The sequence below is a fragment of the Myotis brandtii genome, unplaced genomic scaffold, assembly GCF_000412655.1.
Source record: "Myotis brandtii unplaced genomic scaffold, ASM41265v1 scaffold889, whole genome shotgun sequence".
In the NCBI taxonomy this organism is placed as follows: Eukaryota; Metazoa; Chordata; class Mammalia; order Chiroptera; family Vespertilionidae; genus Myotis; species Myotis brandtii.
This window is the reverse complement of record NW_005371640.1, coordinates 678,925-705,725: the sequence shown is the minus strand read 5'-3', so window position 1 is coordinate 705,725 and position 26,801 is coordinate 678,925. Positions and strand designations below refer to the sequence as shown.

The 26,801-nt window shown below is 40.4% G+C and overlaps 2 protein-coding genes across 6 annotated transcripts in view; one reads left to right on the top strand and one right to left on the bottom strand.

Moving 5' to 3' along the window:
• The window catches only part of SPRY3 (sprouty RTK signaling antagonist 3), a 66,502-nt gene extending 51,255 nt beyond the window's left edge, over nucleotides 1-15,247 (bottom strand). For all 3 annotated transcript variants that reach the window (XM_014532379.1, XM_014532380.1, XM_014532381.1), the window contains exon 1: nucleotides 14,882-15,247. The gene's annotated coding sequence lies outside the window, so the exon portion shown is untranslated. The remainder of the gene's footprint in view (nucleotides 1-14,881) is intronic.
• The window catches only part of LOC102259486 (histone H2A-Bbd type 2/3), a 25,034-nt gene continuing 12,483 nt past the window's right edge, over nucleotides 14,251-26,801 (top strand). Inside the window, exons 1-2 of one of the 3 annotated variants that reach the window (XM_005885025.2) lie at nucleotides 14,251-14,729; nucleotides 21,231-21,321. The gene's annotated coding sequence lies outside the window, so the exon portion shown is untranslated. Of the gene's footprint in view, nucleotides 14,730-16,331; nucleotides 16,446-21,230; nucleotides 21,322-26,801 lie in introns of all 3 variants that reach the window. The other 2 variants (XM_014532382.1, XM_005885024.2) reach the window with 2 other exon arrangements.

The following is a 26,801-nucleotide window of genomic DNA, read 5'->3' as shown; positions in this document are numbered from 1 at the left end:
AACCCGGGCACAGACAATGGGGTGGTGAGGGCCGGGTGGTGGGGAGAGAAGGGAGTGGGCTGGAAGAGGTTAATGGGGGGTGGGAGTGGGAAGGAGGACCTATGTAATACTTTCAACAATAAAGATTTAAAAAGTAAAAATAAATAAAAAAGAAGACAAGTGGGATAGGCTACAGTTCTAATGGTCTAGTACCGTGGTCGGCAAACTGCGGCTCACGAGCCACATGCGGCTCTTTGGCCCCTTGAGTGTGGCTCTTCCTAAGTCTTCGGACCCTAATTAATAAGTTAATAACAATGTACCTACCTATATAGTTTAAGTTTAAAAAATTTGGCTCTCAAAAGAAATTTCAATCGTTGTACTGTTGATATTTGGCTCTGTTGACTAATGAGTTTGCCGACCACTGGTCTAGTACAAGGAGAAATCCCATCCTTGGTGCATTGATAGTAGAATTGACCAGAGGTGAATAGGGCTGCCCTCTATTTAACTGTATCCTGAATCAGTGTCTGTTTCCATAAGGTTAGTCTCTCACAGTCCATGGCCTTCTGAAAAAGAGTATAGATACATTTTACCCAGCAAAAGACTGAATAGAAAAACTCCAAGCATGAACTGCCCAAGTAAGAAAGATCTGGGTAAAATGCAGTAAGAAGAGAGTTGGAAAGCTGGGGGACTATGTGAAGGCCTTAGAGATTTGAGAGGCAGTAGTCAGGGAGGTTGGAAGGGCACCAGAGAAACCTTGGCTGATTTCACACTTTGGCAGCATTTCTGACAAACTTTGGCCAGAAACCTGTCCCACTGCAATGTCCCCTTTTGAGAATACCAGGAAGGATTTACTAAAACCAACAAATGCTTTTCACAGGAGAAATACCAACATCTTTTCACATCTATTTCATATCTCGTGAACAAAGAAGAAAAAAGTTATATACATATAGTAGTTTGAAAGCATATCACTTTCAGTCATATGTTGTGCTCATGACATAAAGCCCTTAAAGGCAGAAACTGTTCTGAGCTTTTGTATTTGTATTCTTATTCTGGTGCCTAAGATATAGCACCTAGATAGATAGATAGATAGATAGATAGATAGATAGATAGATAGATAGATAGATAATAGATAGACTATGAATAACTGCTCAAAACAAATGTTTGAATGAAATAGTTGGATAATTGCTAAGACTTGGAATGGTAGCTATAAGAAGACAGAGAATGATTTGTCCTAGCCCTTGGCACGCCCTTCCTGCTTCCTCACCAAGCCCAAATACCAACCCTTAAGATATCCCCATCCCCCAGACATTTGGATAAGCAATAACCTTCCTGCAGAAGAAAACTGGCTCCTTGCCTCAAGGATCAGAATGACTCAGGGGAGAGAGAGAGTGATTAACAAAAATGTTAGGCTAAAAGATCACTGTTTAAATCATGAGCAGTCTACAAGAAAAAAATTTAAAATAAATAATTGTATTTCTCTTTCCAGCCCATCATTCCCCTATGTCTACTAGTTCTATATCCTCCAGCCCCCAGCTTCCCCATTATGTCTATTGCCTCAGCACCTTCCAAAGCCTTAGAAGGTGGGAGTACAATGATTCAGCAAGAGATAAAGGTAAATGGTACAGAGTATGCCAAGTATGCTATATGAAAGGAAAAGGTTACCCTGGGCTCATATCTGAGGACAAGGAAAGACCATGGACTAGTGATGGGATGACTTCCCTCGGGTAACTCTGAGGATGATCAGTGGTTCTGGTCCCTAACAGGCTTTAAATGGCCAGTATGGTAGCATGGAAAGAACATTGTTGCAGGAAGGTTCTAGCTCCAGTTCTGCCCTGTTGCCCTGATTGACCTTGAACAAGTCCTTTTGCCACCCTGGCCCTAATATATAAAATTAGAGAAAATAATGCCTACTTTGTATAACTCACAGGTTGCTATGAGGCCAGATAAGATAGTTCTTATAAAGGAATTTTTAAAACTATAAAGCAAAATGCAAATAAAAGGAATTTTATACTCTAAGCGGTTCAACTTGCAGAACAGACAAGCCTAAAGCCAAGAGATAGGGAGCCGGGTAGAGGGAGGCAAAGGGTGGGGGGAGGATGGGGGACATCTGTATTACTCTCAACAATAAAAATAAATTTAAAAAATACATAGCTACTTAGTAACAGAGCCAAAACAAGAACTCATTCTCCTGACTATAAGTCGGGTGCTTTCTCCACTACACTATTTTACCACTAATAGGATAAGTGAGAATTCAATTGACAGAGCATGCAAGCATTGGGTATCTAATTCATTCAGAATAATAATCTACACATTTGCATTCACACTTCAATGGAACTTATTGAGAAAAATCTAGATATTGTCACTGTAGATTTAGGTCTTTTCTGTGGATTTTAACTTAGGAAAAAAATGGTAATGGTAAGCATGTCCAGCCATTAATTGAAACAGTACTGTGGTCTGTGTTGTGATTAGCTGATAATGTATTAGCATAGGGATTATAAATATGCTTATGATTCATCTTTCTAGAAGGTATGAGATTTTCAGTTTAAGGTCAGTTTCTTAAAGACACGGGTAATAATGTGGGCGATTAATTTGACTTATACATAGTGTACACCTTAAATAGTTCAATATTTAGACCATGGCGGGGGGTGAGAGGTCAAAGGATAAATTTTAAAAAGCTTTGTGGAAGATGACTGAGGAATACAATAGTATAAGTAGTTAAGATGAATAGCATGATGTGAAAGAATAAGAACATCAGGATAGAGGAAGGAGGAATAAAGAGGGCGAAGGATAATTAGCTTAAAGGTAACTCTATAAAAGCCATTGATGATTATTTAGAGACACATTAGAAATTATTCAGTGGGTACTTAATGCCAAGAAAGAATCCCTTTATTACTTGTTTGATCTAGGTTGTTTATCTCCAAAAGCAAATCATTGGAATGGGGCCAGTATTGCATTAGGGTTACTAATGGCTCACTGTCTATGATGGCCTACTTTTTTATTTGAAAGACACTTTAAGAACAAATCTTCCATAAGTCTCCCCCTGAGCCCTTGGACCTTTATAACATGGACAATCCTAAATCATGGAACAGGGAAGAGGGCAGAAGTACACTATCCTAGAGCTGGTAATTATGGATTGGAACATAGCGACTAGAATATTCTATAAGATTGGTCTAACCAGAAGAGAATAGAGAAAAAGCACCAGCAATAGAACAGAAAAGGCACAGAGACAATATGGGTACCAAAGAGAGGTACTTACTCTAGAAGCCCAAGGGTAGGGTTGAGCTTCATAGTAAGAGGCTCAAAGAAAGGAGAGGGAGTGAGGAAAGATGTAATATAAGAATTACCTAGGAGCTTAAAAATTTATTAGGATATAATATGCACAAAATGCATAAAGAAGAATAACCTTAAGTGTACAGCTAAATAAAATTGCACATATGTGTATATGCCTGTGTAACCTCTATAGAGATAAAGCTATAGAACACATCTAACATCTAAGAAAGTTTCCACTGGTCCTTTCTGATTCTATAGTCTACCTGTCCCTTCCCAGGAAGTAACCCCCATTTTGATTTTTCTTATAGATTAGATCAGCCTTTTCTAAGAATTGGTACAAGTGGGATGATACACTATGCACTCTATTGTATCTGGATATTTTGCTCAGCAAACTGTTTTTGAGATTCATTCATATCCTTATATGTGTCAGTAGTTTCCAATGGCATTCAAATAAAAGTTTTATTCATTCTACTATTGATGGATTTTTGGGTAGTTTCCAGGTTGGGGCTATTACAAATGATGCTTTTCTTATCAGTCATATACATGTCTTTGGGTAAACATGCACATTTGCTTCTATTAGATATATATTCAGGCGTGAAATTGCTAGGTCTTAGGGTATTCATACTTTCAGCTTCAATAGATACTGTTAATTTTTGTAAATAGATTGTTCTAATTTATACTCCCATCAGCAGTGTATAAGACTCCAATTGTTCAACAACCTTGGCAACACTTTGCATTGTCTACTCTATAAGCCAGTCAGGTGGATGAGCAGTAGACACATTGTGGATTTAATATGCATTTCCTGATTGGTAATTATGTTAAACATATTTTCATATGCTCATATTGGTCATCTGGATATCCTCTTTTGTGATGTGTCTTGTCAGGTCTTTTGACCATTTATTAAATTTATTATTTTTCTTTTTCAATTACAGTTTATATTCAATATTATTCTGTATTAGTGTCAGATGTACAGCAAAGTGGTTAGACAATCATGTACTTTACAAAGTGGTCCCCCCCATCCCCCGCTGCTTCAAGTACCCACCTGAATAGAGAAAAGGCACCAGCAATAGAACAGAAAAGGCACAGAGACAAATCTTCATAAGTCTCCCCCTGAGCCCTTGGACCTTTATAACATGGACAATCCTAAATCATGGAACAGGGAAGAGGGCAGAAGTACACTATCCTAGAGCTGGTAATTATGAATTGGAACATAGTTGTCACAATAGTATTGACTATATTTACTATACTGTAACCTACATCTCTGTGACTATTCTGTGACTACCCATTTGTACTGCTTAATCCCTTCAGCATTTTCACCCAGACTCTGAACCTCCCACCCCTCTGACAATTGTCAGTCTATTCTCTATATCTATGAGTCTGTTTCTGTTTTGTTTATTTTGTTAATTAGATTCTACATATAAGTGAAATCATATGGTATTTGTCTTTCTCAGTGCTCATTTTAATTGGGCTATTGTCCTTTGTAATTGATTTAGAAGAGTTCTTCATATATTCTAAACATGAGCCCTTTGTCATGTATATGCATTGCAATTATTTTCTGTGGCTTTCCTTTCCCCTCTACTAATGGTATCTTTTGATGCACAGAATACACCCACCACCATCACCACCATTATCTCCCCAGCAGAAAAACTTACTTCCTATTCCAACCTTAGAGGGATAACAAAAGCCACCAGATAAGAGTTCCTTCATTTTCTTGCCACCAACCCTTCACTTCCAATTTCTGCCCCTATTCTATCTTCCTTTCAACTTATTATAACTATTATAATAGAGGAGTTGTTCTTCCTCCTGGCTAAGGCCAATCTCTTCTTCCATCTCATCCAGTCTTACCATTTCAGGAACTAGACATTATCAATTGCCCTCTATTTGTCCTGTACCTTCAAATTCTACCTTGAATGGACTCTTTCTCATAAGTATTTAAGCATTTTCATTTCTCTCCCTTTTGAAGAAAACAACAAATAAACATCCCCCTATTTTGTATCTATATTGGTACACATATATCTAGTTCATCCACTTTAGCTGCTTTAAGGTATTCTTTGAATTAATGAACCATAGTTTATTTATCCATTTCTCTAATGAGGGATAATTAAGTACATTACAATATTTTCCTATACAAATACTCTGCAATTAACTTCCTTTACCATATCTCTTTTTGCATATGTACAATTTTCTACAGGGTATATGCCTAAACATGGGTCTGTGCATCTTCAATATTTACTAGATATTGCCAAATTCTTTCCAAAGCAGTTTTACCAATTTAAAATTACCAGCAATTTACTGTAAAAGTTCCTAATTCTTGCCTGGCTAGTGTGACTCAGTGATTGAGCATCAGTCATCATGAAAGCAAGAAGAGGGTAGAGTGAAACATTGAGATTACTGAAAAAAAAACACCAGCTAGAATTTTATATCTAGTAAAATTATCCTTCAAAAGTAAAGGAGAAATAAAGACTTTTTCAGACAGACAAAAACTGAGGAAATTTATCACCAGCTGATTCAATTCCTGGTCAGAGCACATGCCTGGGTTGCGGGCTCCTTTGTAGGGGGCGTGCAAGAAGCAGCCAGTCGATGTTTCTCACTCATCGATGTTTCTATCTCTCTCTTTACCTCTCTCTCTACAAAATCAATAAAAACATATTCTTTTAAAAAGTAAAGAAAATGTGGTACGCCCTAACTGGTTTGGCTCAGTGGATAAAGCGTCGGCCTGCGGACTCAAGGGTCCCAGGTTCGATTCTGGTCAAGGGCATGTGCCTTGGTTGCAGGCACATTCCCAATAGGGGGTGTGCAGGAGGCAGCTGATCGATGTTTCTCTCTCATCGATGTTTCTAACTCTCTATCCCTCTCCCTTCCTCTCTGTAAAAAATCAAAAAAATATATTTTTTAAAAATGTGGTACATAATACAATGAAATATTATTTGGCCATAAAAAGAAGGAAATCTTGCCATTTGTGGCAACATGAATGGACCTCGAGGGCATTATGCAAAGGGAAATAAGTCAGACAGAGAAACACAAATACCGTATGATCTCACTTATATGTGGATGCTAAAAAAGGGGTCATAATATAGTGAACAGATTGGTGGTTGCCAGAGGTGGGGGTGCGGGTGGGCGATATGGTGAAGGGGCTCAACCGGTACAAACTTCCAATTATAAAAGAAATAAGTCATGGGGATGTAATGTACAGCACGGTGATTATAGTTAATAATACTGTAATGTATATCTGGCAGTTGCTAAGGGAGTAGATCTTAAAACTCATTACAAGGAAAAAAAATTTGTAACTATGTATAGATCATAAATGTTAACTATAATAATTGTGGTGATCTTTCACAATATATACAAATATGGAATCATTACATTGTATACCTGAAACTAATATAATGTCATATATCAATTAAACCTCAATAAAAATTAATTTTAGGAAAATAATTTTTTAAAAGTAACAAATATTTTCTGCAAGTCAGAGATGGCTGCTCTGACTTCTGATGAAAGATCTTTGAGGTAGAAGGATTATGAAGCTTTAGCTACCTAAAACATATTAGTGATATCTCAGGTTACATTGAGATGAGAAAACTAAACTGAAGGAGAACTTGCTTGTATGATAATTTTGGCCTAAAAAACAAGACATTAAAAACATCCCCACAATGCAAAAAAAATGAACTTGGACCTCTATATCACACCATATACAAAAACTAATTCAAAATGGATGAAAGATCTATGTGTAAGAGCAAAAAAGAAAACATAGGTGTAAATCTTCATGATTTTGGCGGAGGCAATAGTTTCTTATGACAACAAAAGCAACAAAAGAAAAAAATAAACTGCACATCATCAAAATTAAAAATCTTTGTCCTTCAAAGGACACCATCAAGACAGTGAAAAAAAACTACTCACAGACTAGGAGAACATTTTTGCAAATCATATATCTGCTAAGGTCTTGTATCCAGAATATGTAAAGCATTCTTACAACTCACTAATAAAATGACAAGTAACCCAACTTTAAAATAGGCAAAGGATTTGAATAGAAATTTCTCCAAGGAATATATGTAAATGGCCAATCAACACATAAAAGATCTCAACATCATTAGTCTTTAAGGAACAGCAATTCCAAACCACTTCACCCCCCACTAGGATGGCCATAATTAAAAATAATAACAACAGCCCGGCCAACATGGCTGGGGGTTGGGTGTCGACCTATGAACCAGGAGGTCGTGGTTTGATTCCCGGTCAGGCACATACCCTGGTTTCAGGCTCAATCCCTGGTGGGGGGTGTGTGCAGGAGGCAGCCAATAGATGATTCTCCCTCATCATTGATGTTTCCATCTCTCTCTCCCTCTCCCTTCCTCTCTAAAAAAACAATAAAAATATTTTAAATAAAAACAAGTGTTGGCCAAGATGTGAAAAAATTGGAACCCTCAGACATTGCTAGTGAGAATGTAAAATGGTGGAGCTGTTGTGGAAAACAGTCTGCCAGACCCTCAATAACTAATGGGTGCTACCATATGACCCAGAAATTCCACTATTAGAGAAATGAGACTATATCTCCACATAAAAACTTGTACCCACATAGTCACAGAAGTATTATTCACAAAAGCCAAAAAGTGAAAAAAACATAAATGTCCATCAACTGACAAATGAATAAACAAAACCTGGCAAATTCATACAAGAGAATATGATTCAGTCATATCAAGAAATGAAGTATTGATACATGCTACAACATGAATTGACCTTAAAACAATAGGCTAAGTGAAATAATCCAGTCACAAAGGACCACACATTGTATAATTTTATTTATACGAAATGATCGGTACAGGCAATATATAGAGATATAAAGTGGATTAGTGGTTCCCAGTAGCAGGGCTGGGGGTCGGGAGATTAAGCGTGTGAGGTTTCTTTTTTTGTTAATCCTCACCTGAAGATATTTTTCCATTGATTTTTAGAGGCAGTGGAAGGGAGAGGGAGAGGCAGAGAGAGAAACATCAATGTGAGAGAGACACATTGATTGGTTGCCTCCCAGGTCGAGCCTGCAACCAAGGTATGTGCCCTCAACCAGAATTGAACTTGGGATCCTTCAGTCCGCAGGTCGATACTCTATCCACTGAGCCAAACCAGCCAGGGCTGTGAGGTTTCTTTTTGGGGTAATGAAAATATTCTAAACTTGATTGTGATGATGAATGCACAACTCTGTGAATGTATTAAAATTCATTGAATTTTAAATGTGTGAACTGTATGGTATGTGAATTATATCTCAATAAATCTGTTTTTAAAACATGCCCAGAAATAGTCAGCAAAATTGAGACTTTGGGAAAATACAGATTAGCAATCCTTCAATAAACATATGACAAGGAAAAAGTAAAACAGAAGAAAGAGAGATGAAGTTGACATTTAAAAAGATTTAAAAGGTAAACTGACCAATTTCAGATTCTGTACATTATTGGGGTCAAATCAAACAAACTGAAAAACAGAAAAGATTTGTCACATGTATGAGACAATTAGAAATGAGGATACTGACTGAATATTTGCTTATATTAGGGATATATTATTTGGTGCAATAATGGTATTGTGGTTATGGCAAATAAAAAAGTCCTTATACTTTAAAGCAGTGGTTCTCAACCTTCCTAATGCCGCGACCCTTTAATACAGTTCATGTTGTGGTGACCCCCAACCATAAAATTATTTTCGTGGCTACTTCATAACTGTAATTTTGCTACTGTTATGAATCGTAATGTAAATATCTGATATGCAGGATGTATTTTCATTGTTACAAATTGAACATAATTAAAGCATAGTGATTAATCACAAAAACAATATGTAATTATATATGTGTTTTCCGATGGTCTTAGGCAACCCCTGTGAAAGGGTCGTTCGACCCTCAAAGGGGTAGCGACCCACAGGTTGAGAACCGTTGCTTTAAAGCTACATACTGGAAAATTTACAGATGAAATGATAAATTATAAGAGACTTGCTTCAGAATATCTAGATGAAACAAAACTTGGCATGAATTGAGTAGTCAAAGCTGGGGGAAAGGTATGTGGGAATCATACCATTCTTTCTACTTTGGTGTAGATTTCAAATTTGCCATCAATAACAATTTTTTGAAAGGAAAAAAATGCCTCAAAACTAGATGTGATGTCCCTATACCCCAGAGAGGCTGACTTTATGATGGGGACCACCAACCTGCACTTTGAGGTGGTCTTTGGCTGCTGAGAGTTTGAAGTAAAAGTATGGGCAGAGCAGGTGCAGTGCAAGGGTTTCTTGCACTGCTCTGTTGGAGAAGTCTCTCTCTCAGATGTATAGAAGTTGTGACATCAGATGGGGTATAAACAAAGAGCATCCTGAATGCTTGGGCTGCTCTGGAGTTCCAGAGACCCTGAGTCTCTTGCCCAGGAAGTCAGTAATAACAGAAGTTGGGCCCAGCACTACTGATTATACCCTAATGAAGCCCATACTGGAAGGAGACCTTGGCTGACATCAACCTGACTCTCTGAGTGGACAGGATACCATTTGGGAACTTGGCCTCCAGACTCTTGAAGACAATGTTTCCTGTTGGCATGTGATGGAAGTCCAACTCATTTTATGAGAAACAGTTTAAGTTTCTCATCAAATGTTTAATCTAGGGAAGACTTGTGGGAGTTGGGGAGTGGTAAAACAAAGGAAAATCCAAGAAGGGTTTGGTGGGCAATACAAGAGGACCAGGATAGAATCCTAGGTTTGTCAGACTGCAGAGTCTTTGCCTTACCAGCAGTGAGACTGGAAAGGAAGTAATAGGTAATAAGAGAAAAATTAATATGCCTTTGTGACTAGAATATACTTTTTCATTGTTTTATGCATTTCTTGACTCAAATCCAAAATGGATTTAAAGTCATTTATAATACAGGATATGCATGGAATAAATCTTCTAAAATAAAGGTTAAAAACTATTTACTTTTCCAAACTCACTTTGCGTGTCTCTTTCTTCCTCTTCAGATATCATTATTAATTCATTTTCTTTTATATAAGTCCACTGTAGACTCTGGCTACAAGTGATTGCCCAGGGGGCTTCAGTGTCAAAATCTTTTCATCTCCAAATGTCAATTATATTACTTCCTTTTTTAGTTTTTAAAAATGTATTGGGGTGACATAGGTTAATAACATTTATAGGTTTCAGGGGTATGATTCTCTAATACATCATCTGTAGACTCACATAACGTCAGGAGAATAACTAAACTGACAATAATGACTGTGGCAGAGTTTGATCACAAAATTTAGTTGTTTGTACATGCTTACATTCATAATTTCTCTATGAGCAGCCATGATAGTTGCCAGATTGAGTCCAGTATAGAAGTGGCAGCCATCAACATTACTGACTACAGGAAAGTTTCTGTTACAGCAGTAACAGTGGTATAAATAGTGGTACCTAGTGTTTTGTGATATCAAAAGAGGTCTCCTCACCACACCAGTTGTGCAGTGAATTTTTGGTTGTTGAACCTGGAAACAGCCCCATGCCTCTTTCTCCAGGCCTCATGATGATGCTGTTAGCTTCCAAATATCCTTTCTTCCAACTTACTTTTTATCAAAGTTATTTTATACACAGTTAAATATAGAAATCTTAACTGTACAGGTCAATGAATTTGACAAATGTATACAGTGTGGGACCAACATCACAATCAAGACATACAACATCATCATCACTCCGAATGCTGAATGATGCTGAGTTTGTGCTGAATCATATTTCTGTTGAGAGTCAGAAATGCTCACATCCTGCTCATATCCTCAGACACAAATTAATATACTTTCAGCTTTTAACACATTTTTTCCATTGGTAGATGAGGGACATTTTGCATGGTCTAGATGATTTTTTTTAAATGTCAGTGTTTATTTGTTTCTGTATAGAGTTAGTAGTAGAATTGTCATAGACCAAAGCCTCCACCAAATTCAACATTGTGTTGTGTCCAGAATATTTATTTTCTGGCTAAGAGTCGCTTTCAGTTGCATAACCAAAGTTCATTTTATTATAAATCTTCATTTTTTCCTTTCCTTCTTTTTTTAACCTTTTTAAAGATTGCTCTTAGTTGGTTCTTTTAAGGACCATTATAGCACACTGTTTTAACCGCGTTTCAACAACTCAAGGTTATGAACAGGATTAGAGAGCATGGCATCTTCATTAAGATGCTGCACAAACCAAGATGTAGATGTTGGCCAAAGATGACAGTTGCCACACATCATTCGTATACTATAGTCCACGCAAGAGATGGTGCTAATTTGGTCTAGAGGAGGGGTTGTCAAATTATAATCCCACAGGCCAAATTCTGCCTCCTGCCTCTTTTTGTAAATAAAGTTTTATTGGAACACATCCACACTCTCATTTAAGTGTTGACTGTAGCTGCTTTTGCTCAATAAACATAGAATTGAGTAGTAGCAGACAGAGAATGTATGCACCCCACAAAGCCTGAAGTATTTATTATCTGACCCTTTACAGAAAAAAAATGCCAATTCTTGGCCCCTAGTGCTATCAGGGCAAGCGGAGACAAATAGATGAGCAGATTGTATTATTGGAAGTAGAGCAGGAATAAGCCTGGCATGTTCTAGAAACACAGGAAGGCCATAAACGGATCCAGATACTATCGTTTCTCCCCTTATTTTGTACCTGTTGATATTTATTTGGACATTAATTCACTCATTCAGTGAATATTCTTTAAGTTCCCACTGTGGGCCAGACACTGTTAGCTGCTTCTCTCTCTCTCTCTCTCTCTCTCTCTCTCTCTCTCTCACACACACACACACACACATAAATCGTATAAGGGGAACCAACAAGTAAACAATTACAACACAGAATAGTAAGTGCTAACTAAAAATAAGGGGGAAAGGATGCAATTGATACAGAGGAGGCAATACACTTTTCTTTTACCACCTAGTCAGCATCTGCTATTACATGTAACCTTCCTCAAATTATACCCGAACCACATCTCTTCTGGTTGGTCATGCCTCCCCTCCTTCAGTCACTAAACTACATCATATAATAGTAATAATCATCATCATAGCAGCTAATCCCCATTGAGCATTTACTGGGTGTAAGATATAGCCAGGTACTGGACACACATTGTCTCATTTACTCATCACAATCCTGATATAAATATTACTATGCCCGTTTGTGAAATAGGAAATCAAGGGTCAGAGAGGTGAAGTCCTTTGCTCAAGTTCTCATGTGTGTTCCACAAAGTAGCGCTCAGGGCATCTGCTATTTTCTTCCTCCTCTGCTCTGGCTTGCTGCTGATGCCTAATGTTAAGATTGCTGCTTGATGGTATCACCTACCGAAGGCGCCAATACCAACCAATGTGTATGCCAAAGTCTTATGTCTAGAGCATTAATGCTCAAGTCCAGGGTATTGTTTCTCATAGATGCTAAATATCTGGGAACAATGACCATATTTTGTGAAAGAGTTCTTTGTAGTTTTTACTTGTGCTTTTATTACAGTTCCTGCCCTTGGGTCTGGTGCCAAATTACCTAGGTTTGAATCTCAGCCCTGAAACTTAAGTGCTGTGTGATCCTGGCGAAATTGCTTAACTTCTTCATTCCCCAGTTTCCCTATCCTTAAAGCAGGAATAACAATATTATCTACCTTTAGTGTCTGTTATAAAACACTTAGCCCAGCGTTATTGCGAAGAAAACTGGCTTCTTTTTCCAACTCTTAAACAGGCCTCTACCTATCAACCTCTTGCCTCTTTCTGGGTACTTTCTATCTGTTCATTTCACCTTACATTTATTGATCTTATTTACTTTAATTGCTACTGTCATGCTCCTTCCTATTACAGGAACTTTGATTATGCTGTTCACTGTCTGAAATGTTCCTTTTCCTGTTTGCCTGGCCAATTCTTATGTGTTCTTTAAACTCCATAAGGGTGAGGACTCTACCTGTTTTTGTTTGCCATTTTACACCTAGTTTCATATGGCACTTGGTGCACAGTAGGTCCTCATTAACGTTTGTTGCATGAAAACCGACCTGAGTCAGCCTAGTAGCTCACCTTACTCAGGTATTGCTCTGTATATTAATTCACATCCTAGCTACAGCTTTCTTTCTGTCTACTCACTGGTTCTAGACAATTTTCAATAAATAAATAAATGCTATATGTTAGGTTCTGGGCTAGAGTCTTGGAAAATAAATTTTTAAAATAAAAACTTTCGCCCAGCCAGTGTGGCTCAGTGGTTGAGTGTCAACCTATGAACCAGGAGGTCATGGTTTGATTCAGGGCACATGCCCGAGTTGCAGGCTCCGTCCCCAGTGGGGGGCATGCGGGAGGCAGCGAATCAATGATTCTCTTTCATCATTGATGTTTCTGTCTCTCTCTCCCTCTCCTTTCCTCTCTGAAATCAATAAAAATGTATTTTTTAAAAATAAAATACACATTTTCTGCTCTCAAAAAGCTACTCTTTCATTGGAGGACACAAGCATTCAAAGAGAGAGGCTATAATCTAGAATGATGTGGTATACTTAAGGCCTATACTGGACTCACTGGGCATAATGGACCCATGGAAAATGAGAAAATAAATTTATTTGGGAAATATAGGAAAGGATTTACAGATGAAGTAACATGTAAATTGAGTTAAAAAAAATGAGTAGCAGTTTTTCCAATAGACAAGTAGGGGCAAAGTATGAATGCCTTTTCTTCTTTTGTTGATCCTAACTTTTACAAGCTGTTACCCCTTTGACATTAGCCTAATATTTTTCATCTCTAATAACTACAATGCTGCTCAGTTTCCCATTTTCCAGGGTCTCTATAGATTATATATGTTGTTTGTTCTCGCTCTCAATGTGTTCCTCTGCCCTGGATTGCCCTTGCACTGCTAATTCGGTGCACTTTTTGGTCCTTCTTTGTAATATGCATTGTTCATTAATTTTTACATGCATAAAATATGCATTCCTAATGGTGACTTCCCTTCTAGGGCTCACTGGATTTAGAGCTCTACCTGCACCCTGAATTCAAGGTACTCAACTGAATTAGTGGGAGTCCCGCATTGAGTGATATGTGACGTAAGTTCAAGAAAGTGCTGGAAGGATAGTGAAAGCATTTTAGATCCAGCAAACCTTGCTAAGCCACCATGAATAGGAGCGTAGTGAGAAGACTAGGTAGGCGCATTGAAAAGGCAAGCAAGGCGACCCGCGTTTTACACGCAGCGTAGTTTTACGGGTCCGCCTCTTCTCTCTGAGCCTGTGGCTCCAACATCTTTTAAACAGACTAGTCCGCCCCATTCCCATCCTTCTGGATCGGAGGCTCTGCTACGCCGCCGTGGGCCAAGTCCCGGGCCTGCAGGGCAGGAAGGAGCGGGGCGGGGCCTCCAGGCTCCCAGCTGGGCCTGAACCCGCTTGGGGAAGCCAGTGTGGGGCCGACTGTTTTTTAGGCAAAAGCAAAGGGCGGGCGCGCCAGGCTGCCTCCCCAGGCTCTCCTTACTTGCAATTCCTTCCGCTTTGCTGAATTGGGAGTCGCGATCTGCAGCACAGGTGGGTCCCGCCCCGTGGATCCGGGAAGGGGTGTCCCGGGTGGGTGCGATGGGTGGGGTTTGCCCGGGCGCTTGCATGCAGGCCTGGCGCAGTGCGGGATGGCACGGTGGCTCCCACCCCAGCCGCTCGGGCCCGTGGGCGGCGGTACTCACCTGAACCCTGGCAGAGAAAGAGGCCACTCGCGCCTTGCTGCAGGGCCGTCCGTCGTCACGGTTCGGGCCAGTTGCGCGACAAAGAGTCCGCCCCGAGATCAGCGCAGGGCCAGATGGGCCTAACGCTGGAAAACAGCTGCAAGATCTGGAGCAAGCCCGCCTTGGGACTTGCGCCCAGTATACATTGTTTTAAACTCGATCGGACTTCCCAGTCCTGGATCTGAAACTGATTTGGTGTCGAGCTTTCAGCAAGTCCCTGCCCTCTCTCTCTGCTTCGCTCTGCTTGGCAGTGGAGAGGAAGGTGGCTGCCTGCAAGACCTTGCAGCACGGATTTTTCTTTCGTTCTAATATCCACTCATGTTCTCTGCCCAGATTTTACCCTTTGTCTGCCCCTCCTGAGCGAGGATGCCTTGCAAGTCAGGAGTGGCAGGGCAAGGCGTTGCGGAAGCTAGGCAAGGAAGTTCTCTCTCTAATGAAAACAACTCTGAAAAGCCTTTTTAATACTACTGCCTGCCCTGAACACTGGAAACAACATCCATTCAATGCTTAGTTTGAATGGCAACTCTGAAGAATGCTCTTGTGAATGCTTTACTATTAAAGATTTTAACTGGATGATTGTTTGACCAAAATGTTTTGTGTTCAATGAACATAATACACTGCTTAGCGAGTCTCATCAGAAAAGACCTGCGTGACTTTAGTGTGCCTACCCAATCGCTGAAAGAAAACCTTCAGCTCTCACATGTAGGAATACTTCCATAATCCATTCCCATACAGCAGTTTTTAGAGTTGCTTCTTACCTTGGTATTGCCCTTTCAGGAAACACGGTAGTAAAAATTACATACAATTTATTTTACATGACCTTAACTGTAAAGGCAAAGAAGAATTATAACCACCATGAGCCAACATTGTGGTGTCATTTTGACTCCTCTGCATGAAGGAACTGGTGATAATGAGAATGACAACCATATATTATGCAAAGCACTATAATCTGCAAAATGAGAGGTGAATGTGTTTATTGACCACCATACATAGAGAGGTTATACTTTATTTCATAACCAGTGTGATGAAGGGAATGTTCACAGGGGAGGTTGAGTCTGGGGGCATCCTTTGGGTACCCACCGCACTTTTTATCTGGGAAGTGTGGACTGGGATGGATCACTTCCTTGCTTTGGCATCTGTGTTAGGAACCACAAGCAGTTGTGTCTCTCTGCTTGGCAACCCTGGGAACAGCAGTAAAATATCCAAACATCACTCAGCCACTGCAGTGCTTCTAGCAGCTGTGTTTTCTGCCTGCCAGGAAGGGGTGGGGGTGGTGGTGCTGCTGGATTAATGCACCTTTTTGGTAGGAAGAGTCTCTTTCTGATGAGAGCCAAAGTGAACATAGATCCACCGGTTGAACCCCTTCGTGACCCTCTTTCTACAACACGAAATATTTCCCCTGCTCATATAGGCTGTACATGCACCTGCCATTGACCTCATGTAAGAATTTACAGAAGAAGGGGCTCTTGACAAAACCCCGTCTGTGCACACCGGCAGGTGCTATGTCAGGGGTGGCTGAGACGCGGTGGGTGTCCTTCAGGGCACGGGACCTGATGGTTTCCCAAACGGCTGATACATGAGAGGGAAATGGTGGTAGACGTCTGCTGAGTCATCCTTGAGGGTGAGTCTAGGACTGGCTGTTTGGCAGGACCTGGGGGATGCTTTGGTCATGTTTGTACTCTGTTCATTCATTCTTTTATTCCAAAGTCAATCAATAAATGCTTGCTTTGTGCCAGGATGCTGATCCACTCGCTGCGATTGGCAGCACGGGGGACAGTGAGTTCGGGAGGACAACAGGAATTCAGCTGGAAGCACGCTGAGTGGGACGCACCCTCACTCTGCCCATTCCCTGAACCCAATCAGTGCAAACTCTGGTCACTGCTGCCTCCTGGGTATTTTTAAATCCCACCCACTTCCGTTTGCCTGCCACTGCTACTCCAGATTTCAAGCCAGAATCATTCTTTTTTGGTGATTTTTAAACAATATGTTTTTGGGAGAGAGGGAGAAAAACATTGATGAGAGAGAAACATTAATCAGCTGCCTCCTGCACGCCCCCTACTGGGGATTGGGCCCACAACCCAGGTATGTACCATTGAACCAGTGACCTCTCGGTGCATGGGAGGACTGAGCCACACTGGCCAGGGTATTTAGTGATTTTAAAATTTTTGTTTTAGAAGATCTAAATCATTGCTGGACCCTCAGTCTTAATGGGAAAACCACCACTCCTACCATCACCACAGTAGCAGCAACAACAACATACAAGAGCCTAATGAGCTCTGTGTTATTCCTAATATAATGTCCAAGAGACAAACTCTTTTTCCTCTGCTTTCTAGGGTGTTTTTAAAATTGTGTATTAAGCCGAAACCGGTTTGGCTCAGTGGATAGAGCGTCGGCCTGTGGACTGAAGGGTCCCAGGTTCGATTCCGGTCAGGGGCATGTGCCTTGGTTGCGGGCACATCCCCAGTGGGGGGCGTGCAGGAGGCAGCTGATCGATGTTTCTCTCTCATCGATGTTTCTGACTCTCTATCTCTCTCCTCCCTTCCTCTCTGTAAAAAATCAATAAAATATATTTTAAAAAAATTGTGTATTAAGATATAATTTACACACCATAAAATTGACTCATTTTAAGTGTACACCTTTAAGGATTTTTAGTAAATTTGTTGAGTGGTGCAACCATGACCACAGTCCAGTTTTAGACATTTCCATCACCTCAGTGACATCTCTCTCTTACCCATTTGCACTTAATCCTTTTTACCACCCCCAGCCCCTAGCAACCATTAATCTGCTTTCTGTGCCTATGGATTTGCCTATTCTGAACATGTTATACAAATGCAATCATACAGTATGTGGTCTTTTGTGACTTAGCGTAATGATTTTAGGCCTTGTTTTCTTTTCTAATATATGCATTCAATGCTGTAAATTTTCCCCTAAGCACTAAAATTGCTACATCCCACAAATTTTGATAAGCTGTGTTTTTCTTTTTATTTATTTCAAAGCAGTTTTACATTTCTCTTGAGATTTTTTTCTTTGACCATGGGTTAAGAGTGGGTTGTTTAATCTCCACATATTTTGGGATCTCCAGTTATATTTCTGTACACATTGTATGGTTTCTATCCTTTAAAATTGTTAAGGTGTGTTTTTATGACCCAGAATGTGATCTATCTTGGTGAATGATTCATGTGAGCTTGAGAAAAAAAATATATTCTGCCATTTTTGGATGAAGTAGACTATAGATTTCAATTATATACAATTGGTTGATGGTGTTGTTGAGTTCAGCTATGTTCTTACTGATTTTATGCCTTCTGTATCTGTCATTTGTCTTTTTTAATATATTTTTATTGATTTCAGAGAGGAATGGAGAGGGAGAGAGAGATAGAAACATCAATGATGAGAGAGAGTCATTGATTGGCTGCCTCCTGCACACCCCACACTGGGATCAAGCCTGCAACCTGGGCATGTGCCCTGACCGGGAATCAAACCGTGACCTCCTGGTTCATAGATCGACTCTCAACCACTGAGCCATGCCTGGCCAGACAGATTCCAGTCTTTTAGTGACCCTATACCAGTTGGATAATTTTTTTTGCTTTGTTTTACAGTTGAAGCTAAAACATAGACATTTGTGGTTTCAATTTCTTAGCATGATTCTTGTGCTTCAGAAAAAAGAGAGGCAAAGTCATTGTTTTTCCTAATCCCTAATGTAGTCATTCTCCTCAAATGTCACTGCCAGTCATTCAGGAATCAAAATGCCTAGTTTTTTGGCTTGTAGACTTTCAGAAGAGGATGTTTCTTTGTAGTAAACATGAAGAGATTGAAGTTGACACATGTGATTACCTACTCCGACTAGAATTTCTAGCTGTGGCCATTGCCCAAGTGTTTGTGAATATTTTGTAATCAATGATTTTGGGGTCTTGACTTAATTTAATTAACATAAAAACGCATTGAGTCTTTAGTATATGTTTGGCCTGTGGGGATTACAAAGAAATTTGTTCTGTGACCTCATGGAATTTACAGTCTATCTGGAGAATCAAAGCTTACATTCTTGAATCAGTTAGGTCAATTCACTCAAGATAATACCCTCATGTTTGGTTCCAACAGTATGTGTTGTTGATCGTCGGGAAAGACAATAAATCTGTATAGTCCGGGTAAGGTAAGGAAGGCTTCTTTCAATGAATAGGACTTGAAATGGCCTTTGAAAAGTCAATAGAGATTTTACATAAAGAGAACATTCTAAGTAAAGTATTATGAGCAATACCATGGTCAGGACATTGAAACACCCCCCCACCAACTAGAATAGTTTGTCTCCTTGAATCACACATACCCACTTCTTCATCATGTACTTCAAACCATAAAAAAAGGGAGTCCTGGCGCATAAGTGGCCATTCACAGGGAAATCATAAGTCATTCCATTTGACTAACACTGGCCCATCTCCCACTTGACTCTCCAGAAACTCTCTTGTTTCTCCTGTTGGAACCTTTTCCTCATCCTTCATATTGAACACTCACGGTAACCTTCTTTGTCTCCTGACCACAATCTTATCTTTTCATATTAGTAGGTCATCCTTGGACTATCTCTGATGGTTTCTATTTTGGTTTTATCAGTGCTTACAACCTTCCACCTAGACACTGATGGGAATCCTCCTTGGGTTGCAATACCTGACCTTCATAAAGTCTATCCTTCAATCAGTAATTCCAGTAGCACCATGGTGTGATGTTGGAAGAGATGATGGTGCACCAGTAGACAATATATATGGCAAGTATGGCCCTGAGGAAAGAAGCTGCCTCCTTTCATATTAAGGATACCAACTGATAAACCAGCTAACAGAACACAAAAGTTCAGTTGCTAGCCTTGGAGTCATCTTGCTCCACTTACTCTCCCTGAAAAACATATACATGCACAGATACATGAATAAAGCCTTCGTTCGGTTTTCACTAGAAGGCACTAACACGTATGCTTCTATTGGAACTTTTTTTTCCTAACAATGCATCACAGCCGCCCAGATTTCATAATGATCCCAAGGCACTTAGGGGTGCTCTTCATTTATACCACATCTTATCCCACAGCATTTATGCATCTTGAAAAGGGTCTTCTCCAACACAACAGTACAGGAGACTCCACATGGGTGATGGGGTGCCTTGTCCATATGCATACTACAAGTCCTCAGCAGCCAAAGGCCACTCCCAAAGTATAGGTCGGTAGTCCCTGCTGTAAAGTCATTCTCTCTAGGGCAGTGGTTCTCAACCTTCCTAATGCCGCGACCCTTTAATACAGTTCCTCATGTTGTGGTGACCCCCAATTTCATTGTTACAAATTGAACATAATTAAAGCATAGTGATTAATCACAAAAACAATATGTAATTATATATGTGTTTTCCGATGGTCTTAGGCGACCCCTGTGAAAGGGTCGTTCGACCCCCAAAGGGGTCGCGACCCACAGGTTGAGAACCGATGCTCTAGGGTATAAGGGTGCCCCCTCCAGTGGGCACCAGGGTCAGTAGGCTTCATCCAGAAGCAACACCAGACCAACACCTGTGCTCAGCAGACTTACCAAATGGACATAGAATGTGTGGTTAATGTGTGTATGTGAGTATACTTAAGTATACTGAAGGAAGTATATTTAAGTTGCCAGTTGTAAGTCCTGGTGGAAGTATACTTGTGTTGCCAAATCCAAGCCCAAATTCTCTGCCTGTACCATTATACCATCCCAGTGTGCCTCTGTGACTCATGGAATAAGTCACTTAAAGATGTTTTGTGGCTCTGCATTTGACATTATGTCTTGTGGCATGCATAAACATGAGGTCTGTTCACTGTAGACAAGGACACACCAGGAAAACCAAAAGGGAAGATCCCCATACTCTTGACCAACTGCGGCTCGGCAAACCGTGGCTCTCGAGCCACATGCAGCTCTTTGGCCCCTTCAGTGTGGCTCTTCCACAAAATACCACATGCAGGCGCGCACATACAGTGCAATTGAAACTTCATGGCCCATGCGCAGAAGTCGGTATTTTGTAGAAGAGCCGGTATTTTGTGGAAGAGCCACACTGAAGGGGCCAAAGAGCTGCATGTGGCTCGAGAGCCACGGTTTGCCGAGCCGCAGTTTGCCGACCACTGCCCTAGACCACCCTTGTTATACATAAACTTTACCTCAACCTGTCCTGCCTGCCTCCCAGAACCACAAGCCATACTCTTTACAATAGGTGCACTGATGAAATTGGCCATGTCCTGCTTGACATTATTGTTTCTCACCAAGGGCCACAGTTGTCAATGCTTTTTAAACCCCAAATTCTTTAAACTCTTGCTTCTCTCTTACAGGATACTAAATAAAGTATATGTAACAGTGTTCATCTCCTTTCATGTAAAAAAAGATCTGCAACGTTTTCACCAGCACGGAGCCCAGTGGAAGGTCAGCAAAATGTCTAAAGCACCTTGTAATTCACCTCCATCTGCCTCCACCTGCCTCCACCTACCAGTTGCCTGTTAGGCTCAGTCACTAAAAGGGCCTTTGGTGGTATGTGAGTTGCGTGAGATAGGTTCTCAGTGAGTCACTAGGTAGGGGTGAGTGGTGTTCACCAGATTGGTACAAATTCAAACTCGGTACCAGTGCTAAGTCTGAGGCTACTCAGCAAAAGTCCCAGGGTACACCAAGGCCAGCTGTCACCTGCCGGGTGAACACAGACCTTTGAGGTAAGTAGGGCAGGGTCTTAGGGAGTCGTCTGGAGGAGGACAGCAGAGCTCATCAGGCTAAAAGATTTGGACGTTTGGTGGGAGGGTTCTGTACAGGAATAGTAGTGCTGGTCAGACAAGTGAGGGAAAAATGGCCCCTTCCCTAGATCCACACAATTAAGCCTTTCTCTCTTCATCTCTGCCACCTGTAGTCTGCCCGGACCTCCTTGAGAGCCTTCCAAGAAAGTCTGCACCATGGGCCCAGTCTGGCCAGAGGCAACAGGTTCCTCCACAACTTGAGAGCTCAGCAGAGTGGGGCCACGGGGAGTCTGGAGGGTGGGGCTGGTGCATTCCCCTATGCTGATGCAGTATGGAAGGGAGTGTTCAACCCAGGAAAGATGGCATCTGTGAGTGGTGTGGGAGAAGGACTCAGCACAGGGACCTTGGTGGCTGTCCTTCCTGGCCTCTCCCAAGAGCCACACTACTCAATCTCTCCCTGTAGGATTCCAGTCCATTCTGAGTCACCTTACCTCTGCTGGAGCCCAGCAGAGTTAATCAGACCCAAACAGACCAAGGTTTGACCATGGGAAGTGAGCATTCTGCACTGGTTGGACATGTGAGGGATAAGTGGCCCTTGACCTGGAGCCACACAAGTCAATCTTTCTGAGATTCTACCCAGACCTCCTGGAGAGTTGGAGTTTGGCAGCGAGAAGTCAGGAGAGTGGGGATAGTGGATGTCCCATGAAGTGGTGGCACTGGTCAGGCCAGTGGGAAGGCAGATGGAATAGTCCCCACCCCAGAGCCACACAACTCAGTCTCTGACACCCCTTGAGTCCACCCAAACCTCTATACCCTGGGCCCAGTCAGCTGACTTCTTCTCAGGGCATGAGCTCTGAAGGGCAAGGTGACAAGGAGCCAGGCCATTGCCTTCCTCCAGGCTAATGCCATTTGGAGGGAAGGGCTAGACCCAGGGAAGATGGCATCTTTGGTGTGGAAGAGGGACTCAGCACAGTGACCCTGGTGGTTGTCCCTTCAACTCTCCCCAAGGCCACACAATCCAGTCTTCTCACACAATCCCACTCTGCTTTGAGCCTCCCTCCCTCCACTGGAGCCCAGGGTGAGTGGCTGCCAATGAGATTCTGTGCACTGACCCATTAGGAGGGTGTCTGGCTTTCTAGCAAATCGGCATCTCCCTGGTGGACAGAAATGCCGCTGATTTTCACAGCCAGATGTTATATAGGCTCCACTTCCCAGTTCTGGCGCTCTAGGCAGGGGAGCCTGGTTTGGGGTTGAGACCTCAGGCTCCCCAGGGGGGACCTTTGCAGCTGAGATAGCCCATTGGATTCTCAGCCACTGCACATGGGTAGAGAGCCAGCCCTTTTCATGATACCACCCTTCCTACTAGTCTCAAGGTGGCTTCTTCTTTAAATCATTGGTTATAAGATGTCTGTTAAGCTAGTCTTCAGCTGATTATTCAGATTGATTGTTTTATATTTTAGTTTTAATTCCAATTTGGTCCTAGGAGGAGGTGAAAGTAACTTCCACCTATCTGCCGCCATCTTGGATCTCAGTTTGTCATTTTTATCAGAGTAAAAATCTAAGTTTTTATGTTTTAGTATACAAGGCCCTTTGTGATCTGCTCCTTTCTGACATCATCTCCTATTAGTTTGCCCCTTGATTACTCAGCTCCAGCCACACTGCTTTTTAAAATATATATATGATTTCAGAGAAGGGAGAGTGAGAGCTAGAAACATCAATGATGAGAGAGAATCATTGATTGGCTGCCTCATGCACATCCCACACTAGGGATCAAGCCCACAACCCCGGCATGTGCCCTGACTGGGAATCAAACCTTGACCTCTCAGTTCCATAGGTCAACAATCAACCACTGAGCCATGCTGGCTGGGCCACACTGCTTTTTATACTGTTCTTTGGCAACAAGATACAATCGCAGCTTAGTACCTTTACACTGGTCTACTTTACACCAGATATTTTCATGACAAGCTACCTCTTTGTTCAAATATTATCTTTCTCCATGAACTCTACCCTGACCACCATGTTTAAAAGTCCTGCTACTTAACAGCATACACCTTTACTTTGCTGGGTTTTTTGCAGTTCTTATTACCTTTAATATACTATATAATTTCCTTTATATTGTTTATCTTTAATTGTCTACCTCCTCCCACTAGAAGATAAACTCCATGAAAACAGGAAATTTGTCTGTTTTGTTCACTGATATATCTATGCCAAGGGCCTAAAATAGTGCCTGGCAGAAAGTTGGCACCTAATAAATATTTCTTAAATGAATTGATTAGCTAGTTAATTCGTTAATAAGGATGTCAGGGAAGGTTTTTAAAATGAATTTATATTTAATTTGAGACCTGAAAACTGAATAGGAAAAGAATGAGAGGGACAACATGGTTGGCAGAGGAAACAACATATGTGAAGGCCTTGAGGCAGTGAGGGCAAGATCAATAAGGCCAATTATGTAAAGCCTTGAGTGTCATTGGAAAGAGATGACTTAATCCTTTTGCCTGCCCTCTAGAATCTCTCACCAAATGGGGAAGGAAAAATAAACAGCCAATTATTATACGTGTTGTAAGAGTACTAGTAAGAGAATGCAAAAAGAACTGTGAAGACACTGAGTAGTCAGCTGCTAACTCTTCCTAGAGGAGTTAGGAATATTTTACAAAGAAGGTGACATTAGAGCTAGGTCTCAGGCAGGAGAGTGACATGATGAAAGTGTTTTAAGAAGATTAATCTGGCAATAGTATGGAAAGTGGATGGGAATATGGATGGACTGGAGGCAAAGAAACCATCTAGTCTATGGCAGTAGTCCAGGCATGAAGTGATGAAGGCATCTATAGGAATGGAAAGAGAAGGACAAATCTGAGAGACATTTGGAAGGAAAAATTGACAGAAGCTAAATGGACTCTTGGCTTTAAGCCTCTCAAGAGGTAATGCTTCTTCCTTAGTAATAACCATGAAAAGATTCAGACTGACCTATTATGTAATTGCCTACTCTGACTAGAATTTCTAGCTATGGCTGGCCTCCAAAAGTTTGTTATTGTGATTGATACTTGTTGGACCTTAATTTACATTAAGATGGCTTTAGACTCTTAAGGTTGGGATGCTCTCAAAAACATAATTTTGACTATGAAACAGCAAATTATTCCATTAAAAAAGAAATTAGTGAAACCATGGGACTGCATAGGAAGTTTTACAATGAGCTCATAGTTCCTTTTTTAAAAGTATAATATTACCTATGGAAAAGAAGAATGGCTGTAACAGGTGGCATGTGCCTAAAGGATTAGTATTTGGAAAAATAAGGCCTCAAATTACCTCTGGCTTGGATAAATATATATTTACAAAAACAATAAGAACAACATTTTAACTATGTTCTCAGAAAGAAAAAAAGTATGTGTGTCCTGGATAAGTTGCAACTCAGATGATATTCTTAAACTACTCTCAATGATCAAGGAATTAAAAAGATGAAATATTGCCATTTTGTAACAACAGGGATGGACTTTGAAAGTATTATGCTAAGTGAAATAAATCAGACAGAAAAGGACAAAAATCATATGACTTCACTCATATTTGAAATATGCAACAAACAAAAAATAAACAAAACAAAATAAAAGCAAATTCATTATCATATAGATGGACATCAGATTGGTGGTTACTAGTGGGGAATGGGGGCATAATAGGTCAAAATGGGAAAAGGGAGTCAAATATATGGTGATGGATGGAAACTACACTTTTGGTTAGTGAGTACACAGATGTCAAATTATAATGTTGTACACCTGAAACGTATAATGTTATAAACCAATGTGACCTCAATAATAATAAAAATGTGTTTAGTTTATCCTTACCTTGATTGATAGTTGGACTTGATATAAAATTATGGGTTACAAATAAAGTACAGAAGTTTTAAAGAAAAAAAAAGACTGGGTTAATGTAAATACATTACCATTTATAACAAAGAAAAAGAAGGAAAAGTTTTTAAGTAAGTGAGTACTTAGAAAGTTACAAAGTTATCAACAAAGAGATTCCACACAAATATAATTTTTACTTCTGACAAGATCATTAGATGTAGTTTATGGAAGTATAGAAAAAATGTGGAATGAGAAAATGACTGATATTTCATCAAAATTTTAACATCTTTTATGACACACTTATGAAAAATAATTATGAACCCATATTGATGGTTTAGATAATTAATACAATTGTATATTAATTAATTAAGTTATTAGCATACTAAAAGAGTAACGATTAACAGACCATAGGCAAAGGAAGAGTTTTGATAGGCTGTTTCAAACCTACCTTTAGCTTGACCTAGGCAATATTTTTATTATTTTTTTAATTTAAATCTTTATTGTTCAGATTTTTACAGTTGTTCCTCTTTTTTCCCCCATAGCTTCCCTCCACTCGGTTCCCACCCCACCCTCTGCCCTTACCGCCCCTCCCCCAGTGTCCTCATCCATAGGTGTACGATTTCTGTCCAGTCTCTTCCCGCACCCCCACACCCCTTGCCCCCTGAGAATAGTCAGTCCTCCCTTTCTATACCCCAATTCTATTATATTCACCAGTTTATTCTGTTCATTTGATTATTTATTCACTTGATTTTTAGGTTCACTTGTTGATAGATGTGTATTTGTTGTTCATAATTTGTATCTTTACCTTTTTCTTCTTCTTCCTCTTCTTAAAGGATACCTTTCAGCATTTCATATAATACTGGTTTGGTGGTGATGAACTCCTTTAGCTTTTCCTTATCTGTGAAGCTCTTTATCTGACCTTCAATTCTGAATGATAGCTTTGCTGGATAAAGTAATCTTGGTTGTAGGTTCTTGCTATTCATCACTTTGAATATTTCTTGCCACTCCCTTCTGGCCTGCAAAGTTTCTGTTGAGAAATCAGCTGACAGTCGTATGGGTACTCCCTTATAGGTAACTGACTTTTTTTCTCTTGCTGCTTTTAAGATTCTCTCTTTGTCTTTTGCTCTTGGCATTTTAATTATGATGTGTCTTGGTGTGGTCCTCTTTGGATTCCTTTTGTTTGGGGTTCTCTGCACTTCCTGGACTTGGAAGTCTATTTCTTTCACCAGGTAGGGGAAGTTTTCTGTCATTATTTCTTCAAATAACTTTTCTCTTCTTTTCTTTTTTTAAAATATATTTTATTGATATTTAACAGAGAGGAAGGGAGAGGGATAGAGAGTTAGAA